Below are 11,099 nucleotides of genomic sequence, written 5' to 3'. Positions count from 1 at the left end.
CCATACCAAATTTCTTCAATAATTCCTTAGCATATTTATTTTGAAAGATGAAAATTCCTTTGTCAGTCTGAGTAATTTGCAAACCGAAGAAAACTTTCATCTCACCAATCATAGACATCTCAAATTATTTCTCCATATTCTTAGAAAATTCTATGCACAACTTATCATCACCTCCAAAATTAATGTCATGAATAAATACTTCAACAATCAGTATGTCATCATCAGTGATTTTATAATATAAATTACAGTGAACACTGCCTTTAGTAAAACCAAACTTCAAAAGATATTTATCCAACCTTGCATACCAAGCTCTAGGTGCTTGTTTCAATCCATATAAAGCTTTCCTTAACCTGCAAAACATATTTGTATCATCTGATAGTGAAAAACCATTAGGTTTCTCAATATAAACTTCCTCATCAAGATCTCCATTCAAAAATGCACATTTAACAACCATCTAATAAACCTTGTAGTTTTTATAAGTAGCATAGGCAAGAAATAATCTCACAGCTTCAATCCTAGGTACAGGTGAAAAGGTCTCTCCATAATCAATTCCTTCCTTCTGAGAATATCTTTTACAAACCAATCTATCCTTATTCCTTATAATTTGACCATCTTCATTCAATTTATTTCTAAAAACCCATTTAGTTCCAATAACATTTTTATTTTTAGGCCGAGGAACCAAGGTCCATGTGTTATTTTTCTCAATCTGATCTAATTCTTCTTCCATAGCTTTCAACCAATGTTCATCTTTACATGACTCAATTACTGATACTAGTTCAACTTGTGAAATTAAGCATACCTCATTAGTTTCTAGTATTTTTCTTGTCATCACTCCATTTCTCTTATCCCCAATAATTTGATCTTCAAAATGATTCAATATTACATACCTAGGAGTCTTCTGACATTCTGTTCCTCTTCCTTGTTCTTCAGTTACTGTAGAATTCTCTGATGTTGCTGGAGTAATTGGTTCAACTCTCTATTTTGGTAAAGGTGCTACTGGTTCAGATATAATAATTTCCACCGCCAGTTCCTTTTCATAAACTCTGATTTGACTTTTGTCCAACTCATCTACTTTGACATGAGTACTCTCCACAATTCTCTGCAATCTCTTGTTATAACACCTATATTATTTTCTTTCATTAGAATAACCAAGAAATATGCTTTCATCACATCTAAGACCAAATTTTCCAATAATATCATCTCTCTTGATATAACATTTACTACCAAAAATTCTCAAATAGTTAATCGTAGGTGTATTGCCAAACCATAATGCATAAGGTATCTTACCGGTTTCTCCTCTGATATGTACTCTATTGAATGTATAAATTGTTGTACTCGCGGCTTCTCTCCAGTAGATATGAGGTAGACTAGCTTCCATTATCATTCTTCTAGTAGCATCCAAGATAGTTTTGTTCTTCCTTTCCACAACTCTATTCTGCTGAGGTGTCCGAGGAGCAGAAAATTATCTTCTTATACCATGCTTGTCACAAAAGTTAGTAAACTCACCGGGTGTGAATTATCCACCATGATCTAATCTCAAATGTTTAATCTTTAATCCAGTCTCCATTTCTACTTTAGTCTTAAATATTTTACACTTTTCAAATGCTTCATATTTTTATCTCAAAAAGGTAACCCACATCATTCTAGAATAATCATCAATGATTAGCATGAAATATTTATCACCATGAAAACTTTTAACTCTAGAAGGGCCACAAAAATCAATATGAATAAGATCAAGAACATCATTTGATATATATTGTATACTCCTAAAAGAGGTTCTGACCTATTTACCCATTTGACATTCTTTACATACCAGATTATAGGGCTTCATAATCTTAGGTATATCCCTACCTACCTTAGTTGAACTGATTTTCACAATGCAATCAAAACTCACATGACACTGCCTTTTATTCCATAGCCAACTCTCATCAATATGTGTAATCGAGCATGTCTTCTCACTGGAGTTCAAGTGAAATATATTACCTTTTTTATATGTACTAGTTGCGATCTCCAAGCTAGATCTATTAATGATTTTGCATTTTCCATCTTTGAACTGTAATTGAAATCCCTTGTCTACCAATTGTCCTACACTCAAAAGATTATGCTTCAAACCTTCAACATAATAATAATTGTTTAGTATTGTTCTTACCATCCAATGATATAGTTCATTTTCATTTAATCATACGTGCCTTGTCATCTCCAAATTTAACTAGACCACCATCAAATTCTTGCAAAGATAGAAATTTCCCTTTATCTCTAGTCATATGATGTGAACAACTTCTGTCAATTACCCATTCATCCTTGTCTTCAATTTTAGCAGCAAGTGCCTTCTCTTCAAGTACATTCTCTTCCAATTCTGGATCATCTTCCTTGATAGCCAGGAATACCCATTCCTTCCTATTGTCGGATCCATTAGCAGAGTCTTTTGCCAGTTCATCATTTGAATCAGTAATGCCTTCCTCATCTGCTATGTAGCATTATTTGTCTATATTTTTCTTATATTTATATTTGTTAGGCTTAAATGATCTTCTAACTCTTTCTTCAAATCTTGAATTCCTTTTAGGAACATCCAGATGCAAAATGACCAATCTTATTTCATGCAAAACATTTAAAAGGTGTTTTTCCTTCATACTTACTTCCTACTGGTCCTTTAGGTACTCTTCTAGAAAGTAGTACTTAAAGTTGCTCAAACTCATCATCTTATCTCTTCATATATTCCAATTCTTTTGCATATAAATCTTTCCAGTCTTGCTTACCGGTTGCAGATGTACATGCATGAAAAATAGGTTCAGTCTTTATAGCTCCGAAAGGTCCAAATTCCTCAATCTCAAAAGAAGATAGTTTCCCAACCAAAGTATCTTTGTTGACAGATGTATTAGCCATTGTTCTCAACTCATTAACAATAGTAGCCTTCATTTTGTATGCTGGTGGTAGGGCTCTCAGGACTTTAGAAGCAATTTCTTCTTCTCTTAGAGTTCCACCACAACACTAAATTCCCATAATAATCTCATTTACCCTTTCCATGAATGCATTAATCCTTTCATGTTCTTCCATCTTCAGGTTTTCATATCTCACTCGGTAACCATCAAGTTTAGCAATCTTCACTATAGGGTCACCTTCATTAAGAGTCTCCAACTTATCCCATATAGCCTTTCTAGATGATTTGTGAGTTAATCTCATTATTTGTTGATTAGAAAGTGCACACAAGAGGGCTTCTCTTTCTCTACAATCATTCTCAAGCTCCTTGTCTAGGTTAACTAGAGGAGGATTTCTAGATCTCAGATTATAGGGTGTGACATTATTCTATGTGATCTCCCAAATCTCCTTACCAAGACATTTCAGATGAGTCTCCATCCAAATCTTCCATACTGTGTAATTTGTTCCATCAAGCCTTGGAATATCCCTTCAAAAGATATCTCCAAATGAAATGGATGAACTTGGACTGTGGTTGCCATAGGATCTTCCTCAAGAGGTTAATCTTTCTGCAGAGAGGACCAAAGCTTTGATACCAATTGTTAGACAATTCAGAAAATAGGAAGACAACTGAGAGGGGGGGGGTGAATCAGTTGTCACAGATTACAAGAACATTCAGCAATTAAAACTTTAATACCGGAACCCAAAAAAATAATACCGGAATAGAAGTTAATCCAATTAAGTATAAACAATAATCACAAAATAAAATCCATCCACATAACACCAAAATTTGTATGTGGAAAACTCAGTAAAGGGAAAAACCACAATGGAAGCCTACCCACAGTTAGATAATACTTCTACAGTAAGTGTGTGAATTATAATTGAGGGGTCTACACTTGTAGGGAGGCCAATAGCCTAGAGGTCACTCATCACAAAAGGAGCATCACTGACTACATATAAATCTAGAATACAATTTGGAGAAGTGTTGAACTACAAAAGATAGCATCTCCTATGCTTTACTATAGTTCTGGTTAAGCTCAATACCAGAGGAATAAATCCTCTTACATAAAGCCAATTGGATCTCCAATGATCAACCAACTCCTTTTCCTCAATGATATTACATTATTTGCATATTACATTCCTTGACCATGACCTCTTACATTAATCATGATGATCTACAATGAGATCTCACATCTCTATATACAAAACCCTAGACCATAAACAATTACGTCAGACTCCAGACAATAAACCAATTACATAATTACAATCCATGTCGGCCTTAGACCAAACAAATAATATCCAGCACATAAAACATCCCAAAAATACATCAATATGTCCTTTCCACATGTTACATTAAAGTCAGTCCATAACCTAGATCAACTAGGACCAAGTATAAGTCCACATGCTATAACAATGATCTCCAAACGCCAAGTCTCGAACATGATCACCAACAACATCCTGAAAATCCACCAGAATCTAGACCAACATCACTTATGCAATTCATAAAAGATCTCCATCAAAAGCTCTAGTGGTGAAACCCTCGCCAGAACCAAAAACCAAACTTTTAAGCAAGCAGGATATCATCCAACCACTAGACCAAAACCAACTGACCAAATATGAGTATAAGTATCATGAACAATCCAATTCCATCATCAAACTATATCAGAGTCTACCAGATCAAGCCAGATCCAAGTTAACCAAAAACCACTTAACTTACTAGGACCAGAAGGGTGCTGGTAAAGCATACATATAGCTACTGTTGACATCAATGAAAAAACATCAATGCAACACATAATCAATTCCACCAAATGGCCAACAAATTTTTGTAATTGTAAAGTATAAATAAAATCTTTTTTAATCACTTTTGGTAACTCAATGATGAGCAAATAGTACCAAACCGGTACTAAAAGGGGGTGGTGAATTAGTATAGACATAATACAGTCCTAAACCGGTTCAACAACAATTACTCCAAATGACTGGCAAACAGTGACACCGGTTTGAAACAGTGCAACTAGTAAAACCTAGAACAACTAAAACAATCATAAACTAGTTACTCACTTAGCTTTCCACTCAACTCAAAACTACACTACCATTTCACCCTTATGTATGAATAGGTAATCTATCATCATATCTTCACAACAACTAGTTCAACATGTTTTATTGATAGGCATAAAACATAGAACCATCATATGCTTAACAGGTAATAACAAAGCATCACAAGATAAAAGTATCACACATGACACACATATTTTTCATGTGGAAATCCAACTGGGAATAACCACGGTGGGGATGAATACCCACAAGCTTGTTGTTGAACTCTTTGGAAGTATGCTCTATTAGGAGCCTTGTCCTGTTAAAGACAGATACAATAGGTTTTGTTAGGAACCAATCCTGTTAGGGATCACCTAGTTAAGGGATGGCTACAATACTTGGTTAAGGGTTAAACCTTGTTATAGGTCACCTTGTTAGAGGATTTCAAGAACTCAATAGCTAAAGGATTTCCAGAGCTCTCTACCTTTCTAGATCTTAATAACTTTGAGTCACCCTGTTAATGGATTTACAACAAGCCGGTTAAGGCTACCCTGTTAGGGGATTTTCCAACTGTTGAGGTGGTTAGAGATCAATAGGTATTTCAATGATCTGGTAAAAACACTCAATGCCAATGTAGATCCGCTTAAGCTCCTCTTCACCTTCTACACTTACACTCTGTAGGTATCACTTCTCTCCTCTGGTCTGGCAAGAATGGTGTATCCCTTCTCTTGGATACTCCCACACAACTTTTGCCAACAACCTTTGAAAGAGTCACAACATCAACCTTATAGGACAATAGATAGGTCGGTAGCATAAACCCTAAACCCTAGACCTATTAGGTTAAGGAATTCAAATGGTTCAATCCTGACCATTGATCATACTGTATTGAATGCAACAGTCTTGATCCAATCTCAAGACATTCTCCATCGTTTGTTTTCCACCAGTTTCATGGCAGTTGATAACCCATCACATGTTATCACCGTTTACAAACTTTGCACATTCCTGAGGTAGATAGGAACAATCTCCTTTATGCAAGATCCTTCACACGCACAATACTGATGTGGCAACATGATCTATTCTTCATTACAATGCTAACTCATCACACAATGCCACCAGTTGAGCCATATAGGCTTGAAGCACTTCAACTGGAAACCCTAAAGTTGAGACTACCAACCGATAGTTATACAATGCTTCCATGTGCCGGATCCCATAACCATATGTCGGTTCATCTTGAACAGGCACACCGCTTCACTTTGGCATAAATGCCGATTCATAGTGTTATACCGGTTCTCACATATGCCCGTTCATACCTCTTCAACATATTGACATCAATGACAACATACAATGTCATTATGTCCACATACCGGTTCACATAATGCCAACAATCTCCCCCTTTGGCATTGATGGCAATATACAAAGATATCTCTCCACTTCACATGTTCTCCCCCAATTTCTGCAGATATCTTCTCCTCTTGACATCTTCTCCCCCTTTGACAATAATGCCAAAGTGGAGGCACAAACTTCCCTGTTTCATTATGCTACTCCCCCTGAGGAGTAGCATCCTTCAACACATCAATCTTGAAGAGAGATTTGACTATGCAATACATGACTGATGTGGAGCATATACCTTTAGTTCACCTCCTAAAGGGGCAGTACCCCTAATTCACCTCTTAAGTGTGTAAATGTAGTCTTTGGGAGAGGCTTGGTGAATATGTTTCCTAACTGCTCCTTAATGGACACATGCTCCAGTGCAATCTCTTTGTTCTGAACCTTTTCCCTCAAGAAATGATACTTAAGATCAAAGTGCTTGGTTCTAGAATGTAAAACTGGATTCTTTGAAATATTTATAGCACTTGTGTTATCACAAAATATACTTACCGGTTCAGATACAGGGATTTTGAAGCCTTTCAGTACATGCTTCATCCAAATTGTCTGAGTGCAGTTCATGAAAGCTGCAACATACTCTACTTCCACTGTAGACTATGAGATACAACTCTGCTTTTTACTCATCCATGAGACCAGTCTACCACCAAGGAAGAATGCACCACCGGTTGTGCTCTTCCGGTCATGTACATTACCGGCCCAATCAACATCTGTGAACACTTTCAAGTTGAAGTCCTTGCTATATGGATACCACAATCCATAGTCAATAGTTCCCTTCAGATACCTAAGAATCCGCTTGACTGCAACCAAGTGGGATTCTCTTGGACTTTTCTAGAACCTTGCAGTAATGCCAACTGCGTGTGCAATATCTGATCTTCTATGCACTACATAATGCAATTTACCAATCATTGATTGGTATTCCTTCTCATCAACCAATGTTGAGTCATCCTCTTTGGATAGTTTACAACTAATCACCATTGGTGTACCAACCGGTTTTCTATCTTCCATACCAAAGGTCTTCAACACCTCTTTGACATACTTGGACTGAGTGATAAAGATTCCATCCTTCATCTGTTGGATCTGTAGTCCAATGAAGAACTTAATCTCCCCTATGAGTGACATCTCAAACTCTTCCTTCATCTCATCAACAAACTCATGACTCATCTTGTCATCTCCACCAAAGATAATGTCATCAACAAATACCTCACAGATCAGGATATAATCTCCTTCAGACTTCAAGTAGATATTACTATCTTCACTTGTTCTCTCAAATCCAATCGTCACAAGATGGGAATAAAGATGCTCATACCATGCCCTAGGTGCTTGCTTAGGACCATATAAGGCTTTATGTAGCCTACATACCATGTCACTATCTTCAGATAGGGTAAACCCATCTGGTTGCTCAATATACACCTCCTCTTCAAGTACACCATTTAGGAATGCTGATTTTACATCCATTTAATATACTCTGAAGCCTTTAAAAGCTGCATATGCAAGAAGCATATGAACTCCTTCCAATCTGGCTACAGGAGCAAAGGTTTCTCCATAGTCTTCTCCTTCTTCTTGAGCATATCCTTTGCACACCAATCTATCTTTGTTCCTAATCACTGTGCCATCCTCATTCAACTTGTTTCTGAACACCCATTTGGTGCCAATGACATTTTTATGCTCCGATCTGGGTACCAAGGACCATGTACCATTTTTCTCATCTGCTCAAGTTCCTCTTCCATTGCCTTGATCCAGTCTTCATCTTTATGAGCCTCTTTGAATGATTTAGGCTCAAATTCAGAGATCATACATGATTTTTCTCTGATCTTTCTTCTTGTAAGGATTTCTGCATCCTTATCTCCTATGATCTTCTTAGGGTCATGATTCAGCTTGACATACCGAGGAATAGTCTTGGCTGGTTCTTCTTGCTTTTCCTCTTCATCCTCATCTTCATCAGTATCATCATTCACCGGTTTAGGAACACTATTACTGGTACTTGGTTGACTGACAACTGTTTCCTAGAAGGTTGCAACCGACTCATTTATAGCTTGCTCACTACTGATTTCCTTCGATTTCTTAGAGGTTTCATCAACTCTCACATTGATACTTTCCATAATTCTCTAAGTCCTATTGTTGAAATACTTGAGATCTTTACTCCTTGTGGAATATCTTAGGAATATTCCCTCATCACATTTTGCATCAAATTTGCTCTGGTGTTCACTCCTCTTGATGTAACATTTGCTACCAAACACTCTAAAGTAGCTAACCATAGGTGTCTTACCAGTCCAGTACTCATAAGGAGTTTTTTCCTTACCCTTCTTGATGAGTACCCGGTTCATTGTGTAGACTACAGTGCTCACCACTTCTCTCCAAAAGGTGTGAGATACCTTTCCTTGAATCAACATGGTTCTAGCTGCTTCAACCACAGTCTGGTTATTCCTCTCTGCTAGGCCATTCTGTTGTGGATTCCAGGGGGCAGATAGTTGCCTCTTGATACCAAATTCTTCACAATACTTGTTGAATTCATCGAAAGTGAATTCCCCTCCTTGATCAGTTCTGAGACACTTGATCCTTTTACCGCTTTCCTTCTCCACTAATGCTCTGAAAGCTTTGAACTTCACAAAGGCTTCAGACTTGTCTTTCAAGAATGTGACCCACATCATTCTTGAGCAGTCATCAATGAGAATGATGAAGTACCTATCACCCTACACACTTCTAGTTTTCATAGGACCACACAAATCAGTATGCACAAGATCAAGCAAGTTGTCAGCAGTGAAAGATTTACCTTTAAAGGTTGAGGAAGACATTATCCCCAATAGACACTCTCTGCACAAGGTATTATTCAGTTTGCTTAGCACCGACAACCCTCTAACTACCTTGATCTTAGTAGCCTTCACAATGTTATCAAAGTTTACATGGAAGAGTCTCCTATGCCATATCTAGTTATCATCAAACTTAGCCATAAGACATGTACTTATATTTGCATTCAGATGAAATAGGTTACCTTTGGTCTACATTTCGGTGGCCACCAATTCACCATCTTTTCCTTTGATTCTGCAAACTCCATTCTTGAATTCCAGAGTGAGGCCACTGTCATTCAGCTGGGCAACACTTAGAAGGTTGTGTCTAAGACCATCAACCCAGTACACATTCTCAGCACTGCTTTTTCCATTCAGAGAGATGGACCCTCTGCCTTTGACCATGCATGGTGCATCATTGCAAAAGTGAACCACACCTCCATCATAGTCCTCCAAGGATAGAAACTTGCTCTGGTCACCAGTCATATGGTGAGAACAGCCACTGTCAATGATTCACTCATTGGAATTATGAAACCGGGAGACAAGAGCCTTCTTGTCTGACACATCTTCTTTGACAACAACAAACACAATATCTTCATTTTCTTCATCCTCTGATTCTTCATCTATGACACCTTCATCAACTGCCACAAAACAATTTCTCTAGTTTCCTCCTTTGAATTTCCTAAACCTTTTTGGTTTGTCCTTTATATCACCATTAGGATAGTTTATAGCAATATGTCCTATTTGGTTTCAAGAAAAGAATTTCAAAGGTAGCTTACCTTTGTATTTACCGGTTCCTTTAGGAAGCTTCCTAGCAAGGAGAGCTTCAAATGCCTTCAGAATCTCCTCATCATCCATTTCTCTGCTCTGTCTAGGTTAACCACTAGTGCTAGCTTCTTTTCCTTTTCTGGATGGTATAGCAGAGGCTTTAAAAGCTGATTCAGTCTTTTGAACACTGCCATCAAAACTATTTAGCTCATAGGCTATCAACTTGGCTATGCTGGAGTCCAAGGATACCTTAGTCTTATCTATTGATCTCAGCTCGTGAATAGCAGAAACCCTTATTGTAATGACCGACAATAGGGATCTCAGGACTTTTCTTACCACAGTGGAATCTTCTATTTTACCACCTGCACTCTTGATTTCTCTAACAACTCTTTTGATTCTTATTCCATACTGTTGAATGGTCTCACCTTCAACCATCCACATATCTTCAAACTTCCCTCTCAGGATTTCTTCCTTAGCCTGTTTTACCTGTTCATCACCACCATAGATATTTTCAAGAGCATCCCATACCTCTTTGGGATTTACCTTGTCCTGAACATCAATAAACTCAATGTCAAATAGACTACTAATAAGGGCTTCTATGACTTGCCCATTTTCCTGTATCTCTCTCTTTTGGTCATCAGTGAGAGTACCGGTAGGGACAACATAGACATTCTCAACATAACTCCAGTGTTGAGCACCCATGCTTCTGATGAATATCTTCATCCTATCTTTCCATGTACCAAAATTTTCCCTGTTAAACTTTTGACCTTCTCGCTTCATCATTTGACTAGGATCTTTACCTCAAGCGGTTAAGCTTACAACATAGAGGACCTGCAAGACACTCTGACACCAATTGATAACTCAATGATGAGAAAATAGTACCAAACTAGTACTGAGAGGGGGGGGTGAATCAGTACAGACAAAATACAGTCCTAACCCGGTTCAACAGTAATTACTCCAAATGATTGGCAAATAGTGACACCAGTTTGAAACAAAGTGCAACCGATAAAACCCAGAACAACTAAAACAATCATAAACCAATTACTCACTTAGCTTTCCACTCAACTCAGAACTACACTACCATTTCACCCTTATGTATGAATAGGTAATCTATCATCATATCTTCACAACAGCTAGTTCAACATGTTTTATTGATAGGCATAAAAAATAGAACCATCATATGCTTAACAGGTAATAACAAAGCATCACAAGATAAAA

Source organism: Cryptomeria japonica, chromosome 10, assembly GCF_030272615.1.
Source record: "Cryptomeria japonica chromosome 10, Sugi_1.0, whole genome shotgun sequence".
NCBI lineage: Eukaryota > Viridiplantae > Streptophyta > Pinopsida > Cupressales > Cupressaceae > Cryptomeria > Cryptomeria japonica.
Note: the sequence above shows the minus strand (reverse complement) of the source record.